This window comes from Amblyomma maculatum, unplaced genomic scaffold (genome assembly GCF_055883805.1).
Source record: "Amblyomma maculatum isolate TAMU_Amacu unplaced genomic scaffold, ASM5588380v1 scaffold_13, whole genome shotgun sequence".
NCBI lineage: Eukaryota > Metazoa > Arthropoda > Arachnida > Ixodida > Ixodidae > Amblyomma > Amblyomma maculatum.
Genome location: NW_028146738.1, coordinates 14,030,793 through 14,058,381, shown reverse-complemented (window position 1 = coordinate 14,058,381; position 27,589 = coordinate 14,030,793). Strand labels below are relative to the sequence as shown.

The window sequence follows — 27,589 nt, the reverse complement described above, 5'->3', positions numbered from 1 at the left end:
TTTTGTTTACGGCTGTTCGCTTTACCCATTGCAGTTAATTCGAGCGTTAGCTTAGTATAAGCGGCTTTTAGCTCTCTTAGTTCCTGTTCTAACATAGCTATTCGCTCTTTATCAGGATTGCAGTTACAGCGTACTCAGGAATTTCTGTTTATATTGAATGGAGCATGTCGATGATTTAAAATATCATAATGTGTTAGACACCCGTGTAGTGCTGCCGATGACGTCGCCTGAAGGGTGTACCACAATAGATATTTGGAGGTTGATTTTTTAGTACAATCGCCAATGCCTAACGTAAACAATCCTCAAGCGCATAGTCTCATTCAACATCATTTCCAAAGTCCGCCAAAAATGCAAAAGAACAGGTTTTGATTACAAGCCTGCACGCCTTACGCTAGAAGCTTCCATCCCAGAGGTCCATTCCTAAGACCACCAAATCAATAAAACTGTCTGCCTCGGAGGCTTGAAACGTAGAAGACAGCTCCAAGCCAACTAGGCGCTGGGTTCGCCGCTCGGCTGTTGTCGTTGTCTCATTCTTGTAATGGCACCGGCTAGAGGTAAGAAAAGAGAGGGAGTAATTGTTTCGGATTAAATTAGGAGGGGAAGACAAGAAACGTGCGTGCCGCATTCCGAGAGAGGTCGCTCTTTCTTTTCCACTGTTTGCTTATATTTATTTCATGAAAGCAAAATGAAATTTAGGAGTAGTTGCAGTATCTTTTGAAGCGATTTTTATGCAACTGCATTACATTTTGGGAGCAGTATGGGTAAAGCAATTTACTGTTGTGTTTGTTGGGTTTAATGACGCATAAACGAATAAGGCTGCCATGTGTGCCAGGCCCGAGGTGAAGGTAAAGTAATTTAGTTATATTCGTGTTACACTTAGACAATTATTCAGTAAAATAATTTTATTCCTTTTCATACATAATTATGCCATATATGCTTAAGAGAGAGTGCTCGACTCGGGATCCATGACTTCAGGAGGGTTCAGTTCTTATCTCGCACACCCATCTAAAGCGAGCTTTCTGAGTGGGCAGCTGCTGCTATCTAGGTCACGTGACGTGGTCTCATGGTGTCACACAACGAGCCGACCAATCAAAGCCATTCTTACCACCTCCCAGCTACCAAGAGTCGGAGGAATGCTCCTTGTTTTTCACCAACAACGCCGACGTGTAATTTGCTGAAGAACACACACCTTATAGCTACCGCTTTAAACAACCCATTGGTGCCATGAAGGTACCCGATTGGACTGGAGTGGTCATGTGGTCTCTTGTCTGCCCAGTCACGTGAAATTGTGACATCAGTAACGTCTCGACCAATCGGGCAACTTCTTAGCCTAGTTGGCAAGGGATCTAGCACGTGATAGTTGGCATCGCTGAGCGCAGTGCGGCACCACAATACGGGCCATGACCAGGTAGGCAGATGCTCTTGCAGAGATTTCTGCAGGGTTGTGATGTAATGCACTTGATCGGCACCTGAACCAAACAGCATTTAGATGTACCTTTGAAGAAAGGAAAACAGCTTCGCTCAAAAAAAAAACAAAGTGGTCAACAAGGAATCGAACCGCAGTACTTTCGGCCGCAAGCAGGGGGCTCAACCTCTATCCACGGAGTAGAGTTGGCTAAGTCCGAAGGCTTAGAGGCTTTATGCGAATCCCTATAGGAGGATTGTAGGCAGCAGCCGTACATTACATTACTGACCGTTGGTTAAAATTGAGATAACTGATTAGCCTTACTAAGCAGCTGAACTATTTCGTTGACTAATGACCCCCACCTGTCAGCAATTGATCAAAAACCAATACCTAGCAAGAGTGCGTAATGTCCAGAAGGCAACGATGTCTGAACAAATCAAGGATACAGGCTTCTCCTTTGCCTTTCTTACGGGTCCCAGTCTGGACCTGTAATACGTATGTATAAAATTTAGCCACATGAAATGACAGCTTCAGGCCCGTAGCCATGGCATGGCCCGATGCCCCCGACCCCCCCCCCCCCCCCCCCTGCCTTTTTTGGTTTTATTCGGCAGTGATCTCTCGCACAATGTTCGCCCAACGTTTTCCGCGACGTGTCTACGTGCTGCACGTCAACTTTACGCTAGCCGAGTACCAGCCATTGTGTATGTATGTGATCTCTTTTCTCAACCGGATCACTCCAATGATTTTATTGCAATCTGACATGATCACCGTCCATTCGCACTATCGTTTTCTTCCACTCTCCAAAGTTAAGAGTAGCCCACCAGGGTCGTCAACCCATGTTCAAACGGCGCGAAAAAGACGAGACAGAACAACCACATCATGGGTGTTTGAGTAGCAGATAAGCACTCAGAGACGCATGCAGGCACCTTCAAATCAGCCAACCTTTTTCCTTTCATTTAATCATTTATTCAACCTTCATCTCATACCCTACTGATGCCCTGAGGCAATAAATATCGATAGAAAAATCAGCCAGATCTGTGGAGATGAAAGGTATGCCTGAAATTTGTCAGGAACACCTCGCATTGACGTGAATGGCAGCGGCCAGAATGGAAACCCACTAACACGCCGGTGTGCTCTTCTTTGTCCTCTCCAGTTATTAACACGTTTAATGAAACCTGTCATGAAGTGGAATAATTATGTTTCTGTTAGGCCTCTAGAAACATGTCACATACATAAAAGAGGGATCGTGCAAGGTGTAGTGGCATTTAGAAGACAACTGCAACAAACATACTAGCAGGAAGCATGAATTTTTATAAATGTGCCAACGAAAACCGGCGGAAGAATAAATAAAGTAATAAACATAACATTCTGGTGGATCAATTATCTCCAAGAATTTTAAGTAGGCATTTCAACCTACCGGTTGAAATTACTCGAAAAGTTTTAAGAGCTAGCACTTCAACCTACCGGTTGCAATTACGCAAACATGGAGTCTTACAAACGTATCCCAATGGAAATCATTTGGTGTTCACATCGAACGATAGTAACACTGATAGAGTAAAGGGAACACCTAACCTGGAAACAGGGACCCGCATCTAGATATTACTCTGCAGCTGGAACGTCCGGCAGGAGAGGAGAAAATTTTCTGCAGATTCAACTTCCCTGCTTGAGATTTGTCGATGTCCACTCACATCTGTATAGACAAATTCAAACAGGGAATCCTGCACCACAACAGCGTCATTGATACCTCACGCAGCTTGGTTTCACAGGAACGAACGATCTAAATTATATGTTAAGTGCTGGTAATTTAATTACAGGGAATTCAGCGCAACACAAACACACACAAGAAAGAGGACACCATGGGTGCTGATAATAAGTGGTATTTAGTAAGGAATCAGGAAGACTTGCTGATATGTGCTGGAATCACTGAAACCTGAAAATCGCAAACAGACCGGGATATATCACTGGCGTATTAAGAGCCGGCCTTGCAAAGAAATGAGCCACCTCTTTTGCATGATTACCTGCATGGCTAGGGACCCAGAGGAAGCGGACCTATTTCAAACTGCATGGAACACAAAATCAAGGAAATAGCTGAAAAAAATAGTTTCTTGAAGTTTCAAGTGATCTTAAATCTGACATTTAGCGAGGACGATAACGTGTGCCACAAGACATATGTTTTAGCCCAGAGCTAATCCAGGAAACATTAATTCCGCAAAGAATATAGGTCTATAATCTTGTATTAAAGACGGAATAGCTCCGTGCAAAATCCTGCGAAAAGATGCAAACTTCCGCTTTTTCATATTTGACAAATTTTTACAAAAGCAAGACATCGAAACACTCAAATGTCGGTTGTATCAGCTGTTCGCCCATTCAAGGTGTAATCAACATGAAGGTGAAGTTTTGGTGTCTGTGAGCGTTTAGCCTGCATTCGGCGTATCCTGCAGCTTGCACGCGGGCATTTTTCCATGCAATGTTGAAAATTCGGTTTACGTAATAAGCATCTGATATTCTTTCGCGCTACAGAATAATATTCGACATTTATATTAGTACATTCATTATTATATGTACGCGGCATAATTCAAAAGAACTCAAGAACTGAATCTGAACGAGATCGCCGAATCCCCTTTCAAACAGGCGTGCCTGGTGTGCTAGGTTGGTTTCGTTGTAGATGTTGCTAATATTCGACAGCTTTGAGCCGTTCGGATGTTACATAATTTCGCACGAGAACTGTGTCTGACGATCTATGTGCATGACTTGTGAGGGTGCTTTCTTTAAAAGTGTTCAGACGGGTTACTTGAGTGTTTTGATCTCCGTGGATCTTAAAAAAGCGAAAGCATTTCCTTCTACTGGTGTCAGATTAGGAAACAAAATCGCTAAAATAGCACTTTTAAGATGTTTTGGGGCATGTTATGAAGTGAAAAAGTGTTGAGGTCATTTAAAAGGTTTTAATAAAGTTTAAAATATTTGAGTACCCCAAAACCCCTTGCGTAACAGTTACGTCAGACGTTTGCCGATTAGAGCCATGCTACGGGTGTTTCTAGCCGCCGTAAGTATGACACGTCTAGCAACCAACATTCATATCTTTGGCGAGACCTTTTATAGGCTTACTCGATGGATGTTAGCGAGCATTTTTGAGGTTCCGGAAGCTCAGCCGAGCACTAAATATGCGTTGATAACCACACAGACTGCATAGCGCAATGAATACAAAGGCAAAGACGAAGACAGACGAGCGATACTATCAACAAACGTTTATTGCGGTTCCGGAGCAAGATATATATACTCTTCTGGTTCATAAGAGAAAAGAAATAAGAGAAAACTACAGAATCGTCACGTGCGTCCTACACCCGAAACCCGAGGCGCACTATTAGACACAGCGATTCCTTAGTACCTTGTTAGAGAGAAGCCGTCTGCAAAATTTCATGTGGTAGGCGCTATTTGGGCAAACTGGAAGATGCTTGAATGCCTGGCTACTAGAGCACACTAATAAATTCAGCAATCGTCATAGGCGGGTAGCTAGCAGCCCATTCAAAAACGCATTACCGTGAAGCACGGTGCTAACCTCTCTTCGACCAAGTATGCATGCAGATATACTTTTTAAACAGCTTCTCCAGGAACACCAGCCGGGTGTTCTTATCGGGCAGCGTCATGTACACTCGTTTTATGAAGCGCCTCGACGCTGAATCGTCTAGCTTCTAAGACCGGTTCTTGGCCCTATCACAAGCACTGGCTCTTCACTGCCCGTGTGAAGTGAATCAAATTTTACAAATAACTCTGCCTTGACCCAACGTGTTGCCTTGTGCTCATTGTTTTTTCTCTCGCTCAGCATAGAACCAACTTCACAAATGAGGATGATGCTTGGCTGAAGCTCCCGTGCCACAGCAAACAGAGCTCGCAACAGCTTCTCACCCTCTCCAACGTATTTTGATGTCAGTGATTCAGCACTGATGTTCAAAAATGTTGAGATGAACTCGCGGGTGACTTCCTTAGCGAGCATGGTCTTGCCATTGCCAGGTTGACCAAAACGCTGCAGGTCCTTGGGCAGTGCTCGCAGGCCAGTGAATACCTCTGGCCTTTCTGTGGGCAGGATGCCGATCTCGCTGAGAGTCTTTTTGGCAACCTCCTTACCAGTTATGTCACTGAAGAGCACCGTGGGTTCTCCGTACACGATCTCGTCCAGGATAATGTGTGCCAGCCTTGAGCCAGCCCCCTTGAGTGTGGACAGCCTGCTGTTTGGAATGTGGCTGCCCCTGTATGAGCCGTCGCATGCACTGGATCGCGCCAGTAGCATTGGCTGTGTTTGCTGCTGACCCTTGGGCAGCTGCCGAGAACTTGGCTGCAGCGCCAGCAAGCGCCGCCTGGCTGCCGTTGGTGTTGGCGTTGGAACAGCATCGTTACCCATCGCCTACCCGCGATGGGTATTTGGTCGTTGTCCGAGGACCGATCGGTGCGTTGCTAGGCTGGGGCTGAGCTCTCCCAGAAACGCCGTGTGTAGTCATGGTTCCTCGCAAACATGCAGGCATCTGGCTTTTAATAGTCACTCCAGAGAGCGTTTGTGGTGTTCGCATAGGCGACTTGCAGCACCTGGTCCTCTCATGCAGCTGCCAATTCTTGGCTACACCTCCATTTTGCCAACTTCATCCAAGACGGGCTGTCCCAGTTGGTGGAAGCAGCCTCATGGCCTTGGCAGTCTTCTGCCACACTCGACACCTCTGGCCGGAAGAGGGCAAAGACGCATCCGCGTACCAGTGCAGGTCGTTGCCAAGGTGCTCAATATTCACCATGCTCTCTAAGTGTAGCCTGTCACTGGCCATCTTCAGATAAATCCTCATCTTTACTGTGAGTTTATATACAGGCTCTAAGGTGGGGCCTCATTGTCATTCTGCAGTTCTTCAGTGCTCTTGCGGTAGAGCGCAATGGTCAGCTCCTTGTATTTATCATCCTCCTCGTCGTACTTGAGTGCTTTGGAGATGAAGCCGAAGGCCTTTTTGTATTGCCGCTTCTGGCGAATGAGCAGGTTGTCATCTCGCTCCCCACTGGTATCCGCAAATATCTCGGTATCGTCCAGCGCCGTCAGATGGCTCGCGAGCTCGACGCCACCGCAGCCGCCGCGCAAAATGAACGCGGACAACACCTGCACTCACTGCACACCAATCGCAGGAGCCACAACACCACAAGCACCAGGTAGAAGACCAAACCCACGCTCCTCAGGGCGCGCCGGCGACCGGCGCGCGCTGCAGCATCCGGTGTGCTGAAGTTGTAGTCAGCGGCGTCGCTCGCGACGGGCTTCTGCGATACGGTGAGGATAGCCGCCACCTGTGCGTCGCCATAGCAAACCACTCGTAAGCTTCTGTGCCTCTCTCTTGCGCTAATCCGCTCGCAACCTTATATAAATGAACCGCAATAAACATTTGTTGATAGTGGTTCCCCTTGTACTGCTCTACCTCGTCTTCTCGTCTTTTATTACGGTAAGCATTACGTGTGACAATGAACCACCGTACCACACACATGTTACCTTCTAAATTCCTAATAACATGAACGTATTTTATTAGCTGAATGGGTGTATAACCTACGCAGAAACTTAACATATTGGCTCCATTGAATCAATGGCGAAATAGGTTTTTCCGGGAACCACCTCGCCTGCTCACGGGTTATACGTATGTGTTAATGCGAGCATTCTCACTTCGTTGTTTGTTTATAGAGTTTAGCATCCTAAATAGCTCCGAAAATGTTTCTCGCCTGTAGTTTTGGTTTTGGGTGGCGCGGCCGACAGATCTGCCACGTGTAGTAAACGGCTTCTTGGTCGGTATGAATTTCAAGTGTGCAAGGATGCTGCCATCACTGTATGGTTGAAAGGCCACGAGTTCACTGCGGTGCTTTACCAGTCGTATGAAAGAATCCCGGGCAGCCAGAAGGCGAACAATAAAAGATTTCTTGACAAGATTTGTGGTCGGGACGAGCGACGATTTTCGTGTGGCTACAGGTGAGAATTATCGAAACGTGCATACGAAGTTCTAGGTGTCGGTCCCGTTGCATTACGTCTAGCGTGTTTCTATTGAGAATGTTACTAGAGCCGCAATCTTTCACATGGTGCATACAATTGGTCGCACGAATGGTACAATAAAAACTGCCGAGTTATGCGAGGAGTATTGTCTGCAGTTCATAAATAGAATATCGCTTACGCGGAAACTCTCACAGCTCTCTGGAGCCTATACCCGTATCTACTTAAACCAAAAAATTAGCTTAGATGTTGTCGTAGCATAAATATCCGAAAACAACATCTTGTATGTGCTTCCTAACACAGTAACGCTAAAACCTCCTTCTCCAAAAAAAAGGAAAAAATCCGGCGTTTGCTTTCTCAGTGTCATCGTCAGCGCTGTGAGATATAATTCACGGGAAGGGCTAAGGCAGCTGGCATAGACGGCAATTGAGAAGCCTAATGTTGAATTCCAATGGCAGATCGCGAGCGCTCGGCCGGAGCACCAACGGAGCGCCTCGCTCGTGCTCAGATCTCTTCCTCCATATTTACCATTGGAACGCATTTGCTCCCGCGGGAGCACGTAATGCAAGAAAAGCTCTTGAGGCAGCGCTAGACGCGACCGGATCCTCATCATCAACCGGATGATCCCAGTATCTCATTCGTGTTTATTAGGGCGAAAACCTTTAATGGCTTATACTGTTGTGGACAGTGTGTCCCGCTTTTGTGGCGGCGGTCGCGTGGCGTTCCTTGGCGCGCTTTCAAGTGTGGGATTGCAGATGACAGGAACGCTAGACAAGATTCTGTTGAAGTGCAATGGCAGATCCTGAGCAGGTTTTTCTGCTCTGGCCAGAGCAATTCTATGCCAACGGCAGAACGGGAGCGCGAGTTGTCTGTTCAAATGGCAGATCGGGATCTCGCGTCGATCCCGGATCGCTCCGTGGAGCGACGATATTTGCTCAGTCGAAATCGGCAGGTTTGGCCGGCAGCCAGCCTGACGTTGTACCCGCTTCCGTTTCACCTCATGACCGGCTGCGGCAGCTCCGCTTCACATCGTCGCGGTGCGTCGCAAAGCAATGGACGACACGAACCCTGCGTCTCGCCGTGCGGCGCTAATTTTGCTCTATAGAAGTGTCAGTTCCGACACAGACGATGCAAGTTCGGAGTCAAGCAGTGACGACTCATCCGAAACAGATAGTGAGTGTGAAGCTGCGGTGTATAGGAGGACATTCGACGCGATGTTTCGCCTTCCCGTCAAGAGGCTTAAGGTGGCAGGCTTCGTCGAAGACGTCGTTCGGCAGTGCTACTCGGACAACGAGGTAACTTACGGCTCCAGTTGTGCTCGTATGCCGGAAACAGCGCATTTTTTCTGAAAATCCCATTTTCTCCAGTTTCGCAGCGCCGATGAAACTTGCTGCAGAACGTGGGATGCAGGTGGCGAAGACAGGAAGGAAATTACGAGGGACTTTAGCGACTAAAGTAGCGAAAGGCGAAAGCCTGAGGTCTCATCTTGTCTAGCGTTCCTGCCATCTGCAATACAACACTTGAACGCGCGCCAAGGAATGCCACGCGACAGGAGCGACGGCGTACCTCATGCATGCAAACGCGCACTACTGCGCCTTTCCTCCGTAATTAGCGCCTCACGGCGAGACGCAGCGTCCATGTCGTCCATCGCTTTGCGAAGCACCGCGATGATGTGAAGCAAAGCTGCCACAGCCGGTCGTGACATGAAACGTAAGCGCGTACAACGTCACGCTGGCTTCCGGCCAAACCTGCCGATTTCGGCAGAGCAAATATCGTCGCTCCATGGAGCGATCCGGGATCGACGCGAGATCCCGCTCTGCCATTGGAATATAATTGCTCTGACCAGAGCAGAAAAACCTGCTTTGGATCTGCCATTGGAATTCAACATAAGTGCGTCCGTGTGCTGTGCGATGTCTGGGCAAGTTACAGGCCCCCAGGTGGTCGAAATCACTCCGGAGACCTCCACTACGGCACCCCTTTCTCTCTTTCAGCTTTCACTCCCACCTTCCTCCCTTTCCTTGTGTTACAGATACTGCGCCTTTCCTTTCCTGTGAACCGTATTAAAAAAAAACACTGTTACTGCGTCTATACCTTGATATTTCCTTTCTAGGCTGCGTTCTGGTTCCTGATGTCCAACTGCATGCTTCATATGAAGTACTGATGGAACACCATCTTTTGTCTTAACGCACTATTTAAACGCTCCTCTGTCCAGAAAATGTGACGTTTTCGATGCTGAAAGCGAAATATTGTAACCATAATGAGTTTATGGGTGCAGGTTACGTGACGGACACTGACTAGGTCGGCGATATGTGTGCCTCGTCACGAGGTCCCATAACATGACAGGAGCAACCAAGTCGACTGCTCCTTTGAGATGAAAATTGAACCTACCAGTACCTTTGGAGACCGAGTCACACACCTTCACGCAAATAAAAATATCTAGGCTTGTTTTGCACGTACGAACGTGATAACCTTAAAATTAGGCTAAACTGTACGTAGACGACACCCACTACTGCTGCCGTGTGATACACTTAAATACGGATCTTAGGTGTGCCACAGGTGTTTTGTTTGGTAGTCCTATCCACAGTCTAAAGGCTGCCTCTTTAAATGGCTCGCATTTGTGAATGAAACTTCAAGAACAGTTCGTACTGGTCAACCGAGTGCCACACTTCCTGAGTGCTTCCCACAAGTGCTCCGCAATAAAACGTTTGTCTTTCTCTCGCCTAACTAGTGTAACACACTGTCAGTGCGGCTCTATCTCGTGTAAGGCGATGGGTACACTTTGTGCCAACAATACTATCCCTTATTGCTCAGATGGCATCCTTACTGTTACTACTTAGATTCCGTCGCACCCGAGTCCACGATTCTGGGACACCTTTTGTTAGTAAGGCAACTGTGGGATACTGTAAGACATATTTTGCGAGCATATTCATACAACAAATGTATAAGTTTGAGGTGCGCACCAAAACTTTAATTCTAAAGTTTGCTCTGCCCTCACAATGAGTTATTTGGACTGGTAACTATAAGTAATCTCAAACGTTTCTTGACATGCCGAGGGTTGACCTGCGGTGATACCGATAGTTGTCGTGATGTTATGAAATACATGGAAAAAAAGTATGCAATAAAAAATTCACTGTCAAAAATTGTAAAAAATTCCTGGACAAAATATATTAGCATCTGCATAAATACCTCAGCATTGGAGCTACATTTATTGAACGCGGAAGCATTACGCATTTTTGTTTTCTTCTGCGGAGTTTCCTACTCAAGCATTAGACAGAACGCAGCAGCCAAGGGAAGCTTATGCATATTAGCATGAAGTACCTCGAAGGACTGTTAAGAACTCCCATTATACAATGTCTCTAAATAATAAGACTTTAGCAATGCGCTTTGGTTACCTCAGGGTAGCCATATTAAGAGCATGAGGACATGCTAGAAACTACATCTTCTTTGTGTGTCCAATTGAAAACTGTGCCTGCGCAATTTGGTCGACGCCCACCACTGCGGTGGGCCTGGATGTGACATTAAGGACTATTACGGGGCTGGTCACCACCTGTGATGTGGTGAACGACGGCGGTCGTGAATGCGTCGGACGTGTGGTGGTTGGCCTGGGCCTCCGAGTGATGTGTACACCGAGAGGATACGTCGTAGTTCGTGAAAGGCTGCTCCAGCGATGCTGGCGTCTCCGGGGTCGTGAAGCCGCTCTCGGCGGAGACGCCGACCACAGGAGGGGCGGGGCGCTGGTTGTGGTTGTTGCGGGCCTTTTGTTCGCCACCGTCGCAGATATCGCTGTAGTGGTTGGGACTAGCAGCGTGAGAGAATGTGACACAAGTGTTTGATTGCGAGCCAGGGCGATTGTTTCTTCGACAATCGAGACTTAAAGATGTTTAGTGTCTTAGCTATAGACTTTGTAGCTATTGATTCACGCTTATGTTGTTAATAGTATTGTGAATTGATCTGTCGCAAAAACAGAAAAATTAAATTCACACTTAGAGAGTCTTGCGAATGCATGGTATAAAGGCGAACTTTAATTTGGCTGCACCATCGGTATTTTGATACATACCACTGCTTCCGGACTGCAAAGGCAACATATTAACGGAAGCTATAGACTGCTAAAAGGCATTGTGACATATCATCTCTGTTTCAATGTTATGTGACGTAGGAGGTATTTGATTATGGTATAGTCGTTGCATTGCGACGATGCTGAGAGGCTTAGTTCGAAACCCAATTTGCGCAAAGGCAGCTGTGCAGTATGCGCATCATTTTTTTTACAAGTTTCCTTCGCTTTCCAGTTAATTTCATTCATCAAGCCGTAAGCTTGAGGATTCCTTCCCAGCAGATCTTTAGCTGTCATGAAGTAATTTTTCACCTGTTTCTTGCATGTCTATAGGTATGCGCACAATCGGCGATATTTGCAAGGCACCCTAATGGCACAAACGAAAATGGGAGAGACCGAGTTGTTGTCTGTTTTTTCAATAACGTAATGAAAGTATGTGATGAATTTCATCCCATTTCGGGGGTACAAGATGAGAGGAGAAAACGGATCACCGGCCATTTGTGCTCTTTAGTACAAACCGAGCAGAAATGTGTGTACGGCAATAGCTGGTTCGCAATTGAGGTGAATGAGACGAAATTGCGCGTGGCCACAGGGGGCGGTCTGCACATGCTTGCGTTGCAAACGGCGCGTCACTGAGATGTGCACTACGCGGTGGAATGGCGGCTCTACAATCAGTTGAAAAACTTCTTTTCTGGAAGAAGACGACATTTTGCGGCCCGATAGTCAAAGTAAATTGAAAAGGAAGGTGGCTGTATAGAAGCAAAAAATCATGTTTGCGTTGCACGGTCACCCTTTAGCGTAGAGCGAAAAGCGTAGATAGATTTCGTTTTTTACTTGCTCTTATATCAACGTCCTCGCGATGTCAACAATAAAACAAGAAGTACAGTCAACGTTTGGTATATGTTAAAATGAAAATTAAATACCAATCTCGTTACCTTATCTTAGGAGAAAAAGAACGGTGCGCTGGAGAGGAGAGGAACGCAGGGAAGGCACCAAACCGACGTTCAGTGCACACGCCCACAAACACGAAGTAGCATTAAAATCACGCAAAACCTTATAAAGCTTCGACAAGTGGACGAAGACAAGTCCACTTGTCGAAACGTTGGCTCGACCTGAAAACTGCGGCTTCCCCCCCCCCCCCCCCCCCCGCTACCTTGGTGCCGTTGCTGAGTAAACAAAACTATTTGTATGGAACTCCTGATTTCTTTCACCAAATACAGTTTGTCTCAATATTTCTCACGAAAGAGATCCTTTCGTGAGAACTTTCCTCGTTGGCATCCATCCCCTACTGGTTGCGCTGTACAGGTCTGATTGCAAGAGACGGGTAACACCACATGAGCAATGTAGAGCGCGTGCCCATTTAGTACTCACCCTCCCAGGACAACAAACTCGCGGGAAGAGCAGGTTCTGGAAGCAGATAGACTGCCGGAGGCGGCTAAAGTCAAGAAGCAGATAGATGCAACGCGTGATGTCGCCGCAGGTGCCCGGAAGACCCTGAGGAGTACGGCAACGGTTAAGGTCATAGAGCTGAGAGAGCATCTGGAAGAAGGAAAGACCTAGGGAGAAAAACAACGCTGGTTATTAGTAATCATTTACCATATCAATCAATCAATCAATCAATCAATCAGTCAGGCTGTCCTAGTCTTGCACAAAAGGTAAAATATAGAGAAAAAATTGTCATTGCGAATTTGGTTTCTGACACCATTTCTGCAATTTTCTATATCTATAACTCGTCGACTTCGGACACTTCATTTGCTTCCGGAAACAAATTACTAATTAATGCTATGCACCATTCATGACTCCAGAGTCCAACATGTGCTCCCTCAATCGGGAATTGGGGGGCTGTGTGTAGTGTGCTATAACCAATGCGTTCAGGATACTCCTGACCTTAGTCCTGAGTTCCCGTTTCTGTAGAACGGCCCGCCACGGCGGTACAGTGGTTAGGTCGCTAGCGTGCTGTGCCAAAGGATGCGGGATTGAATCCCGGCGGCAGTGGCCACAATTCCATGGAGACAATACTAGCACCTATAATTAGCTGCCAACAGTGAAACAGGGACCGGCTACTTGTGTTGCATGTTTTGATACTTTTCAGGGATTCATTTAACTACACTAGGTTCCCGTTAATGCGAAAGCTCCAGTTGCATAAAATTTTAACAAAAAATTTCGGGGGACACTTGAACTAAACCATTTAGGAATTGATGCGACAGCGTTTCACACACGGGTGATGTTTTTCAATTCTTATTTATTTCTAAATTTTTAGTTTTTAATATTGTCACGGTGTTGGCGACTGGGGCTAGATTAACAGAGCCGGTACAGGTAGAATCACACGGTCCAAGGTTTAGATACGTCCTGCGAGTCCGGAGCCGATTCACTTCAACGTCGTCTTTCACTCTGAGCGCCCCCTGGCATTCCTCCCTCCTTAAGCGTAACGCACACAGTTACACGTGCACACAAGCGTACAAAAGCAACCTCCCCCCCCTCTCAAAAAAAAGTTTGTAGATGTAGTTTGTCAGTCACCGTGCAAAGTACAGCTTCAGTCGCAAGACATGAACTGTCTCTGGACGAGGTAGCCGACGGCCTGTGTGCTCTGATCCATCCGGGAGCACCTCGTAATTGACGTTACTGATGCGTCGCACGATTTTATACGGTCCGAAGTAGCGGCAAATTAGCTTGTCTGAAAGGCCGCGGCGTCGAGCAGGAGTCCACACCCCCACCTGGTCCCCGGTGTTGTAGGAAGCTTGTCTGTGGCGGAGGTTGTACCGGCGTGAATCCCTGTCCTGTTGCTGGGTGATGTGGACGCGTGCTAGTTGGCGTGCTTGCTCAGCATCTTGGGCAAACTGCTCGGCGTCAGAACAAAGTTCGGTATCTGTTTGGTAAGGGAGCATTGCGTCCAGCATCGTCCGAACCTCCCTGCCGTAAACGAGGCGAAACGGCGTGAAACGTGTAGTCTCTTGGACTGCCGTATTGTATGCGAACGTCACATATGGTACGATCGCATCCCAAGTCTTGTGCTGGGCGTCGACGTACATCGCCAGCATATCCGCGATGGTCTTATTAAGCCTTTCCGTCAGCCCATTGGTCTGCGGATGGTAAGCAGTAGCTTTTCGATGCGCCGTACCACTGAGATGAAAGACTTCGGCCATCATTTTTGAAGTAAAGGCAGTCCCTCTATCAGTAATAATACAGGTAGGAGCACCGTGCCGTAGTATGATCTGGTGTACGAAGAAATGGGCAACTTCAGACGCTGTACCACTAGGTAACGCTTTGGTCTCGGCATAGCGAGTCAGATAGCCTGTGGCGATGATTATCCAACGGTTGCCACCAGAGGACCGAGGGAAAGGACCGAGAAGGTCCATGCCGACTTGATCAAATGGTGCTCGTGGTGGTATTATGGGCATGAGGAGGCCCGCAGGCTTTGATTGCGGAACCTTCCGACGCTGACATTGCCGACAGCTCTTGACATAGCGCTTAACAACAGTGGCAAGGTTGGGCCAGTAGAATGTCTGTCGTATCCTAGCAAGTGTGCGAGAATAGCCCAAGTGGCCAGATGTTGGTTCATCGTGGCACGCGGAAAGGATTTCCTCTCTCAGAGCTGTGGGTACCACGAGGAGGTAGGTTCTTGACTCGGATCTAGAGTTCTGCTTATAAAGCACACCACCTCTCAGGCAGGAAGTTGAGAGGCTCCGAGAAAAGCACTTAGGTATGGTGGCTGGCTGACCTTCTAAATAATCAATCAGTGCTCGTAAATCTGGATCTGCACGCTGCTGATGTGACATATCTCAAGCATCAACAGCTCCGAGGAAACTGTCAGCGTCATCCGTGTCTGGTGGAGCGAACTCGACAGGCGCGCGGGAGAGCGTGTCAGCATCTTCATGCTTATGTCCGTACTTATAAACAATAGTGAGATCGAACTCCTGTAGGCGAAGGCTCCATCGCGCCAGGCGGCCGCATGGGTCACGCAGGTTGGCCAGCCAACACAAAGAATGGTGGTCAGTGACAACTTTAAATGGGCGACCATAAAGATAGAGGCGAAATTTCGCAGCAGCCCAAATAATGGCGAGGCATTCCTTTTCAGTAGTTGAATAGTTCGTCTCGGCGCGGGATAAAGTACGGCTGGCATAGGCGATGGCTCGTTCAACACCCTCTTGACGTTGCACGCGAACCGCCCCAAGGCCAATGTTACTGGCGGCCGCATGGGTCACGCAGGTTGGCCAGCCAACACAAAGAATGGTGGTCAGTGACAACTTTAAATGGGCGACCATAAAGATAGAGGCGAAATTTCGCAGCAGCCCAAATAATGGCGAGGCATTCCTTTTCAGTAGTTGAATAGTTCGTCTCGGCGCGGGATAAAGTACGGCTGGCATAGGCGATGACTCGTTCAACACCCTCTTGACGTTGCACGAGAACCGCCCCAAGGCCAATGTTACTGGCGTCGGTGTGTATTTCTGTCTCCCCCTGCTCATCGAAATGGGCTAGAACAGGCGGCGATTGGAGACGGAGACGCAGCTCGGCAAAAGCAGCTTCTTGTTCGTGCGTCCAAACAAAAGGGGTGTCTCCCCGGGTGAGCTGAGTCAGCGGTTCAGCGAGATCAGCGAAGTTATCGATAAAACGCCGGTAGTAACTGCACAAGACGAGAAATCGGCGAACAGCTTTCTTGTCACGTGGAATCGGAAATTCCGCAACAGCAGCAATCTTGTCAGGGTCGGGCTTCACGCCGGCGGCGCTGATGACATGGCCGAGAAATTTAAGCTCTCGGTAGCCAAAGTGGCATTTCTGTGGCTTAAGTGTCAAGTTAGCGATCGAAGGGCTTCGAGTACTGACCGCAGGCGCTGAAGATGTTGTGCAAATGATTCTGCGAAGACCACCACGTCATCTAGGTAGACTAGACAACACTGCCATTTAAGGCCGGCGAGGACAGTGTCCATCATCCGCTGAAATGTGGCCGGCGCGGAACACAGGCCGAAAGGTAGAACTTTAAATTCGTAAAGGCCGTCGGGTGTGACGAAGGCCGTCTTCTCACGATCTCGCTCATCGACCTCAATCTGCCAGTAGCCACTTTTTAGATCGATGGACGAAAAATACTTTGCACGCCGAAGGCGGTCGAGAGAGTCGTCAATCCGCGGCAAGGGGTAGACATCCTTCTTGGTTACGGCGTTCAGTTTGCGGTAATCGACGCAAAAACGTAACGTGCCGTCTTTCTTTTTAACTAGAACGACCGGGGAGGACCACGGGCTATTGGAAGGCTGGATAACCTCATCTTCGAGCATTTCCTTAACTTGTGACCTAATAACTTCGCGCTCGGTCGAAGAGACGCGGTAGGGGTGCTGGCGGATTGGGCGCACATTATCGAACGTCACGATCTGGTGCTTGGCGATGGGAGTTTGATTCACTTTTGACGACGATGCAAAACACTCTTTGAATTCGAGTAACAATGAAAACAGCTGGTCGCGCTGGCTGACCGATAGCTCTGAGCTGACATCGAGATTGTCGAGGGATGTGGGCGGTGGCACGGTTTCTGCGGACAAGCACTCGGAGACATCAGATATGCGTTCGGCGAAAGCTACGGAAGTTTCACAAAAAAGGTGCCGATACTCGTGCGAAAAATTTGTATCAAGTACCTTGGACTGACCACGGTGAAGATGTATCAAACTGCGGGCCACGCAGACTCCTTGTGTCAACAGTAACGATACGTTAGTTTCGGCTATTGCGCCACCATCGTTAAGGGCATTGCATTTGACATTAACGAAGGTGCTGGTTCGGGGTGGCAGAGTGACACTGTCCTCATAAACTCGAAGCACATTGAGTGGTCGCTTTGCACCGCTGAGGGCCACTGCTTTTTCAGTAGAAAACGAGACCTTAGAATTCCGGAGGTCAATAATTGCGCCATATTCACGAAGGAAATCTACGCCCAGAATCAGGTCACGCGAACAGCTTTTCAGAACAAGGCAGCTTACCACAAATGTTGATTCTTGAATTTGAACTCTGGCCGTGCACATGCCCAGAGGAGTAATCAGATGACCACCCGCGGTGCGAACGTTTGTGCCAGCCCACGGAGTCAAAACCTTCTTGAGAACTGCGGCAAACTGGCTGCTCAAAATAGAATAATCAGCGCCAGTATCCAACAGAGCCCGAACATGGCGACCATCCAGTACTACGGGTATGTCCAACGAAATCTGCTCGCGAATGTCAGGCTTCTGAGTCTTTGAGTGCTCTGCGTTGGTGTACGCGGTCTGCTTCACCTGCAATTCGTCGTCGTTGCAGGTGCGTTGTTGCAGCGTCCGTTCCACCGGCAGTTCGTCGTCGTTGCGGGTGCCTTGTTGCGTCATGTGTCCCACCGGCAATTCGTCGTCGTTGTGGGTGCGTGGTTGCGTCGTTTGTTCCACCGGCAATTCGTCGTCGTTGCGGGTGCGTGGTTGCGTCGTTTGTTCCACCGGCAATTCGTCGTCGTTGCGGGTGCGTCGTTTCGTCGTCGGTTCCACCGGCAATTTGTCGTGGTTGCAGGTGCGTCGTGGTGGCGTCGAGGTGGCGGTATGATCGGTAACCGCGGACTTTTCCAATGTCGATGCGTAGTCTTTCCGTGTCCGCATCAATGGGGGGTCTCCCGCGCCGCGATTTTCAGCGAGCCTATCCCCGAAGGTCGCTGGTTTCAGTTTTCCCTCTGGGGACTGGGCGAGCGGCCCTGCGCTGCCCATGAGGAACTCGTAGCAGATGGCGACGGGCGAGACCTGGGTGACGGTGATCTAGATGGTCGCAGACGAGACGGAACGATCCGGCGCTGATCATTGACGAAATCTTCAACGGCTCGAGGCCGTTCGCCGTAGCGAGGCCGCGGAGAATCAGTGGAAAACCCTTCGAGACCTAGTCGACGGTAGGGACAGCGCCGATAGACATGACCCGGTTCGCAGCAGTGAAAGCATAGCGGCCGTCGGTCGGGGGTACGCCACTCGTCTGCTTTCCGTGTAGGCGGTCGAGAATCTGTGACGTACTGGATCACGGGGGCTGCTGTTTTCGGCCCAGCTACGTTCGGAGGAATCAGGGACGGCGACGAGGGCGGAGAGTATTGCAGCACCTGGGAGTATGTAGGGCGGTGACACTCTGGTGGTGTAGGAGGAGGAGTAGGGCCAGGTTCACCGATTGGAAATGGAGGCCGGAGCGCTTGCTGCACCTCGTCGCGGACAACGCTATCGATGGAGGAAGGAGCTGGTTGAGGTGTGCCATACATCAGTCGGAGTTCGTCGCGCACAACGGAACGTATGAGCTCCCGTAGCGCCGATGTGTCCATGCTATGCGATGGGAACTCAGCAGAGACGGAGGCGTCGTGGATGGTGGGATCCCGTGCCGAAGCTCGCTGCTGAAGCACTTTCTCTATAGTGGATGTTTCAGCAAAGAATTCTGCAACAGTTTTCGGCGGGCTGCGCACCAGGCCAGCGAAAAGCTGCTCTTTGACGCCACGCATGAGGTAGCGCAGCTTTTTGTCCTCGGACATCGTAGGATCCGCACGCTTAAACAGGCGCGTCATGTCTTCGATATACGCCGCTACAGTTTCGTTAGGCATTTGGATCCGAGTGTGTAGAGCGCGTTCGGCCCGTTCGCGGCGATCTGAGCTTCCGTAAGTTGCCGCAAGATGACGTTTGAACTCACTCCAAGACGACAGCTGCTCTTCATGGTTCTCGAACCACGTCCGAGCGCCATCCTCGAGGCTGAAATATACATTTCGAAGCCGTGCGGCGTCATCCCAGAGGTTGAATGTAGCTACCCTTTCGTAGTGCTGCAACCAGTCGTCGACGTCTTCATAGGTGTCCCCGTGAAAGGTCTTTGGGACGCGGGGGTTTTGCAACGTCACGTAGGTGGGGGTCGCGCCAGGCATTGCGACGACGTCGTGGCTACTGGTAGTCATGCCCGAGGGGGAAAACTCAGGTAGTAGGCCTCGTTGCCTGCGGCTAGTGCGGTGAACGGGCGTTTCCTCGAATATATGACCAGCACTCCTGCTTAGCGTAGGGGTACGGGACATCAGACCTGACCTCCACCAGATTTGTCACGGTGTTGGTGACTGGGGCTAGATTAACAGAGCCGGTACAGGTAGAATCACACGGTCCAAGGTTTAGATACGTCCTGCGAGTCCGGAGCCGATTCACTTCAACGTCGTCTTTCACTCTGAGCGCCCCCTCGCAATATTTATTTTCGTTTAAAGCCAGCCGGGTGATGGCGTCACCGGTAAGCTCGGAATCCGCTTCTTGAAAGTGTCTTAGTGCATGTTCAGCTGAAAGCGCTGCGTGCTTTTGACGTATCTCCCGGTGGCACCACCATTAAGGGTATGGTGCATTAGCGTTTCCCACGTACGGACTGTTTTCTTTTTCACATTTTGTATCTTACATTGTTTTTTAATTTTTATACTCCTACTTAGCATCCGCAAACATTAGCTTTCCATGATGGGTATATTGATACATAATAATAATAATAGTAATATTGTTAAGGTTTATTTACAGAGTGGTTCTGCACCTTAGCCTGATGTGCTAACCAACAGATGGTGAGCTTCCTCTTATTCCACTTCGATTCCTGAGAGCCTTTTTTGCACTTCCTTGTTCTCTTCTGTTCGCATGCCTGACATTTCCCTCTTCGCAGACGAAGCCCCTGGGCTGTCAGTCAGAGTCCCGAGCGAGAGTGGCAGCGCTTCATTCTTGCGACATGAACTACCTGTGTTTTCCGAGAGGGCTGACCTTGGGAACATTGGCGAGACAAGACGTAATTCAACTCATTGATGCGTTTGAGCACAATAAATGAGCCTGTGTAGTGCGACAACAGCTTCTGGGACAAACCACGCTTGCGGAGAGGTGTCCAGAGCCACACTAAGTCGCCGGGAAGGTAGGAGACATCCTGATGCCGACGATCGTAGCGCTTCTTAGAGTGGTCCTGCGAGGCCAGAGTGCGTAATCGGGCGACCCGACGAGCCTCTTCAGCGCGGCAGAGGGTGCTCGAAACAGAAGGCTCGGTGTCGAGAGAGAACGGCAAAATGGTGTCGAGAGAACGTCGAGGCGGACGGGAAAAATGGAGGAAAAGAGGAGGAAAAATGGGCTATAAGAAGTTGTCTCATGCTTCGAGGTGTTATAGGCGTGAGTAATGAAAGGCAGCACGTCATCCCAGTTCTTATGCCGCGAGTCAACATACATCGCAAGCATGTTCGTCAGTGTCCGGTTTGTACGCTCAAAGAGGCCATTTGTCTGGGGATGGTACGGCGTAGAGGGACGCAACTGGCAAGTGCAATAGCGCAGAAGCTGTTCCACAACATCTGCCGTAAACTGGCGGCCTCGGTTACTGATAATTACACGAGGAGGTCCATGAAGGAGGACGACAGCGTGAAGAAGAAAGAACGAGACGTCAGCGGCGGTGGCGGAAGGGATGGCGGCAGTTTCACAGTGACGCGTGCGATGATCAACGCACACGATGACCCAGCGATTGCCTTTGGACGAGCGGGGAAACGGGCCTATGAGGTCAACACCCACTTGCTCATATGGTGTGGTCGGTGGTGTCACCGGATGTAAGTGGTCCGGCGGAGAAGTCGTGGGGAGCTTGAACCGCTGGCACTGCACGCAGGAGTTCACGTAACGGTGAGTCGTTCGACGCATATTTGGCCAGTAGAAACGTTCCTTAATGCGCGTAAGAGTCTTGGCAAACCCCAAGTGCCCAGCTGTAACGTCATCGTGCATAGAGTGTAGAACAGAGGATAAGAGGCTAGCCGGAACGACTAGCAGAAAGCGTGCACCGCCAGACGAGTATTTTTTTCGATACAGCAAACCATCGCGAATGCAGAAAGGGTTCGCGGATGCCGGATCACGAGCTTTTTCAAAAAGTGATGCCAAGTCTTGATCTTTTCGTTGTTCTCGCTGGAAAGTGGCAAGATCCGGAAATAGTACGGAAACGGAGGCAAGATAGTCGTCAAAGTTGTCATCGCAGAGGGTAGTTGCGAGAGGCAGCCGCGAGAGGCAGTCAGCGTCAGCGTGTTGGCGGCCACTTTTGTACGACACTTTAAAATTGAATTCCTGAAGGCGTAATGCCCAGCGGGCCAGCCGACCGCAGGGGTCGCGTAGATGCACCAGCCAGCAAAGCGAATGATGATCGGTGATGACTGTAAAGGAACATCCATAAAGGTACGAGCGAAACCGCTGTACGGCAAAAACGACGGCAAGGCACTCTTGCTCTGTCACGGTATAGTTGCGTTCAGACTTGCTAAGGGTGCGACTTGCGTAAGCCACAATGTGTTGGTTTTCGTCATGCCGTTGTACGAGCACAGCACCCACGCCGATGCCACTTGCGTCAGTGTGGAGTTCAGTAGGAGCTGTCGGACTGAAATGACGCAGTATGGGCCGCGAGATAAGAAGAAACGTGAGCTGGCGAAACGCAGAATCACATTCAGGAGTCCATTTGAAAGGAATATCCTTTTGCAAGAGGCATGTGAGGGGGTAGGCTACGTCAGCAAACGTAGGGATGAAGCGTCGAAAGTAACAGCAAAGTCCCAGGAAGCTCCTGAGTTCTTTCACAGACTTGGGCTCTTTGACGCAGCTGACAGCTTCAGTCTTCTGTGGGTCAGGCCTAACACCGTCTTTGTCAACCAAATGTTCAATCACAACGATCTGGCGTTCACCGAAGCGGCACTTAGAGTTCAGCACGAGACCAGCTTCCTCCATGCAGTTAAGGACCACAGCTAAACGGATGTTATGCTCGGCGAAGGTCCTCCCGAAAATCACTACGTAATCTAGGTAACATATGCAAATTCGCCACTTCAGTCCATGCAAAAGAGTGTCCATAAATCTTTCAAAGGTAGCCGGAGCGTTGCATAGGCCCATAGGCATCACGTTAAATTCATATAACCCATCGGGAGTCCCGAATGCCGTCTTCTGCTTGTCTTTCGGATGCATCGGTATCTGCCAATATCCGGACCGTAAATCAACAGATGAAAAGTAGGAAGCTGAATGGAGGCAGTCAATGGCATCATCAACACGCGGGAGCGGTTAAACATCCTTCTTGGTGACAGTATTGAGGCGGCGATAGTCGACACAAAATCGCCAGGTGCCATCTTTCTTTTTCACGAGAATCACAGGGGCGGCCCATGGACTAGATGATTCCTGAATTATCACGGACCTGTTCGTCAATTATCTTACGTTCTGAAGGTGAAACACGGTATGGTGTCTGTCTCATCGGGTGTTCAGATCCAGTGTCGATCATGTGATAGGTGCGGGAAGGTGGAATCGGTGGTGGCTGATCTCGAGCAAAGTCGAACACATCCGCATGTTTCATAAGAACCTCCATCAATATTCGGCGGTCGTTGGTGGGTAGCGATTCATTTATCATGGACTGAAAGAGGGAAACAGCATGATCGGGACGTCTAGTTGAACCAGCAACGCCGTTAATGAACGCGGCGATGTGCATAGACGGGCGTTCTTCAAAGTCGGCAAGTTTTAAACCACGCGGCTATAAGGCAGGTTCATTGGTGTGGTTGACAGTCCAAAGCGTGGCACGGCCCTCGTTCACTCGAACAACGCTGCGGGGCACCAACACACTCTTTTCGGCACCGGAAAGGGAAGCGGGTTCCACCAGAGCGTCGAAGGCATTGGGAACCGCGCCCGAAGACACAACTGGGACGAAGATGGCGGACATAGCCGGAACGACGGTATCCTCGAAGACAGAAAACACTTGGACAGCCCGCGGCGATTCTTCTATGAGGGCCGATCGAAGGCTGGGGCTTATTGATATCTCGCCACTGTTGAAGTCGAGAGTTGCGCCACACTGCTGTAAAAAGTCAACTCCTAGAATAACGTCGTGCGTAGAGCGAGGGAGAACCGTAAATTCAGTTCTAAACTCGTGTCCAGCCATAGCTACATTTACATAACAAATACCAATCGGAACCAACGATTCTCCCCCTACACCTCGAAATATGACAGTTCTGTCCCAACCAAACATAATTTTGCGGCCGAGATGATTCTTAAAATCTAAGCTCATCACGGAAACTGTAGCACCCGTATCCACTAAGGCCATAACACAAACACCATCCACTAACACTTCCAAGCGATTCTTCAGCATAACGACCGGTAGAGGAATTGGCAATATTGATGACCTGGCGACCGCACCTCCATCGGCCGCACACGCTAGTTTCCCGGTGGCGGAGAAGAACGGCGAAGAGAAGGCGATTGTCGGGAGCGGCGGGCAGGAGGAGTCAGGCTGCGATCAGAAACTGGTGAGTCGTTGCGTGATGGTACGTAGCGGTAGGAGCCCGAAGTAGGGGGATAGGTCGGGTCACGGACTTCTGAACTCACGGTAGAACGACGATTTGACCATTGGCGCTGGTAGCGTGGTGCCGGGTTCCGGCGGCGGCAGAATCTGGATATTTGCCAAGTGTAGAAAATGGAGGATACACGTGTCGAAAACGCTGCACATAGGGGGGCACCCGAAGAGCGCAGGAAGAAGAAACGAGAACACAAACGGCTTCCAGGAATTGGTCCGCACTTCGAACGCGCAAGCGAAACCCGAGCCGAAGCTGCAGATGGCCCGCTCCTGCCCCGCGAAGACCAGCATGCCGAAGCCACAGCAGAAAGCTCTCTCCCTCTCCCCCTTTCCTCCTTTCATGTTTCTCTCCTCTCCAGTGCTGCCCGACTCTTGTAAAATAAACCTAGTCTCCTAACCGTTACCGAACGTGTGTGTGTCGTTCTTTTGAGGCTCCTGCGTGCGCGGCCCTGCCGCCCGAACGAGTAACGCGCAGTAAAGGAGAATCGTGGCGCGACCTTGCTAGCATCGCTCCGTGGGGCTCGCTGTACAGTGAAACTAACCTAACAAAGAAAAACTAGGAACTCTACATTTTGGTGCCGAAACCCGGGAAGTGTTGGTCAACTGCCCTCAACGGCGACATGGAGCGACTTCAAAAGAAGCAAGCAGCACTACGACAGGCCATCGACAAGATTGTCGCAGCAGTCGCCAACCTTCTACAACAGCCTGCAGTCGAAAGCGGTGAGCTGGAAGAACAATTTGACCTTCTTGTCGAGCAGTCAGAAGAGTTAAAAACAGTCAACGACAGCATTGAAAACAAAATAGATCTGCAGGAACTTGACGCAGAGTTGTCCGCAAGCTCTGCCTACAATGAGAAGATAAGCGTCACTAAAACGCGTATCAAAAGAGCTCTGCGAGATCAAGCCTCAAGCGAAGACCGATCGACAACTCCATCAGTAACGGGGGCCTCTTGCGAGCCTAATTCTCGGCAGTTAGTCCACGCCAACGTTACCACAAGCCAGCTTCCCTCTACAACAACGAAATTGCCTAAGCTCGAAATTGTCAAATTCAATGGGGACTTGCGATCATGGCAGAGATTTTGGAACCAATTCGAGGCAACTGTTCATGAGAACGGAGCTCTTTCACCAATCGATAAATTTCAGTACCTGACAAGCTATCTTACAGGGAAGGCTGCCGCGGCTATTGAGGGTTTGTCGTTAAGCAATGAGAATTATGTCGTTGCCATCAAGACCCTGACAGAAAGATTTGGCAAGGAGGACGTCATAATCGAGGAACACATGTCTCGCTTGCTCGGTGTTCGTCCGGTGAACAGTCTCCATGACACAGAACAGCTGAGGACCTTCTATAATGAGGTACAGTCTGGGGTCCGAAGCCTCGAGGCACTGGGCGTGACATCGAGCACGTACGGCGTGTTGTTGCTGACTGTACTTCGGAAAAGCATTCCAGATCAGCTTTGCCTTGAATATTACCGAAGGAAGGCCAGTGCTACAACCGTTCCCCAAGACGAGCGCCAAGATTTCCTCGAGTTCTTAAGAATGGAAGTGGAAAGCAGAGAACGAGCACAGTGTAGCAGCCGACAGACCCTGAACAAGGACCTTAAACCGAGAGAGTCAAGCCTAAAGTGAAGACCGCCAACTGCATGAATATTTGTTGTAAAAACCACGAGTCACAATGTTCATTTTGTGGAGCAGAAGATCACGTTACAGCAGACTGCATGGCCTCCGTTTCATCAGACGTCAAGAGAGAAATAATGGCCAAAGAGAGACGATGCTTCAAATGCACGAAAAAGAACCATCGTGCCGCCGAGTGCAGAACAGTCAAGTGTCTCAAGTGCGCGAAATGCTCCGCCCGGCACGCGACAGGCGTCTGCGAAGTTAGCAACTCGACAGCACCCGTCAAAGGAAAATTATTCTGCACCTCCTCAGACTACCATGCATTCATCGTTGCAGGGTGCGCAGACTGGCTGTACGCCTCGCGTGCTTTTACAGACAGCACAAGCCTGGGCAGAATCGAGAGAGAAGCGCGCCTTGGTGAGGATTCTACTCGACGGTGGCAGCCAGAGAACGTTCATAAAACAAGGCGTTTCTCAGCGTCTCAAGCTTCGAGTGGTTGCAGAAGAACGTCTCGCTATTCACACCTTCGGGACCACCAAGCCAAATGTAACAACATGCAACAGAGTCGAGGTGTGGCTACGGAGCCGGCATTACGACCATGTAATTCGAGTCGAGGCCCTCGAGGTTCCAGAAATTTCTGGGGACTTCCTGGTACCCCCTGACGCTGCCGCTACTCGCCTGGTTGCAGACCAAGGGCTCCAACTCGCTGACCTGGACCCGGACGACTATCGGCAGGACACGAAGAGATTTTTGCTGCAAGCATCAGCGCGTATTTTCGACCCCTTTGGGTTCCTTGCACCAGTTTCCACCACAGCGAAGGTTTTGTTTCAAACCCTTTGGGAGCGAGGTACACACTGGGATGAGAAACTGCCTTCAGACGTACTTGAGAAATGGGAAATTTGGTGCCAACAGCTTCCTGAGCTTCGCCACATCTCCGTACCTCGAAAACTAGCCGTGAAAGGAGAGCATGACGAGCCTGAGCTTCACATTTTCTGCGATGCCAGTCCGAGAGCTTATGGTGCCATCGCTTACGTCCGGACAAAAACGAAGATGGGAGCTTCACTGTATCCCTTTTAATGGCCAAGTCAAGGGTGGCTCCGCTAAAGCGCCTTTCATTGCCGCGGTTGGAACTAATGGGGGCCCTGATAGGAGCTCTGTTGGCAAAAACGCTTCTTCAGCAGCTGAACGTGAGAGCCATTTCGATTCACTGCTGGAGTGACTCAACCGTGGCCCTGAGCTGGATAAAAAGCAGTGCCTTAAGGTGGAAACCTTTTATTGCCAACAGAGTACAAGAGATTCAGTCTCTGACTGATCCAGTGGTTTGGAGGCATTGCCCTGGAAAGACAAACCCCGCAGATCTATTAACAAGGGGCATTATGCCTTCCGCTTTGGTTGAAAGTGAAACATGGTGGAATGGGCCGGCATGGCTGAGGACGGCCAACGAGCACCCTGCGTTTCTACCGAACACTGATTGCAGCTCTTGCGCAGAGGAAGAAAGGGTTGTGCAGGTGCTCAATGCAGTAACCTGCAGTGCACCGGAGCCACTGTTGGATATTGTGAATATCAGCTCCTTAACCAGAGTTATTCGGGTAACCGCATGGGTACAGCGCTTCCTGAATAACTCTCGAAACCCTTCCCAGAAACAAGGAGGTGAGTTAACTGCGACAGAGCTGGCACAGGCCGAGAAGTACTGGCTTCGAGTGTCAGAAAGGACAAGCTTCTCTGAAGAAATAAGCGCCATTCAATCGTCAGCTACCCTGGACAAGAAATCACCCATTCTAGCTCTCAACCCTTTTCTCGACGCTGACGGCATACTTAGAGTTGCTGGCAGACTTCAACATTGCGCGGAAGAGGAGAGCACAAAACACCCCTGTATACTCTCCTCAGCACACCGGTTCACACTGTTGCTCATAACGCGAGAGCACAAACGGTTGCTTCATGCGGGAGTGCGAGACATGCTATGCCACCTTCGTGAGCGCTACTGGGTACTTAGAGCGAGAAAGACTGTAAAATCCATAATCCAGCGCTGCCTTCAGTGTCAGAAACAACGCTGCCGACCTGCTACAGAGCCTGTGGCCCCCCTTCCCTCAGACCGTGTCACAAGGGCTGACCCATTTCAGATCACAGGTGTCGATTTTGCGGGCCCTTTATTTTTCAATGACAGAGGCACGACACGCAAGGACTATGTGGCTCTCTTTACGTGCGCAGTAACCAGAGCAATCCATGTCGAACTCGAAGGCGACCTCACT

General features: G+C 49.6%; 1 pseudogene; it reads right to left on the bottom strand.

Annotated features, from left to right (window-relative positions):
• Positions 1–4,956: 4,956 nt before the first annotated feature.
• The window catches only part of LOC146172255 (spastin pseudogene), a 41,660-nt pseudogene continuing 19,027 nt past the window's right edge, over positions 4,957–27,589 (bottom strand).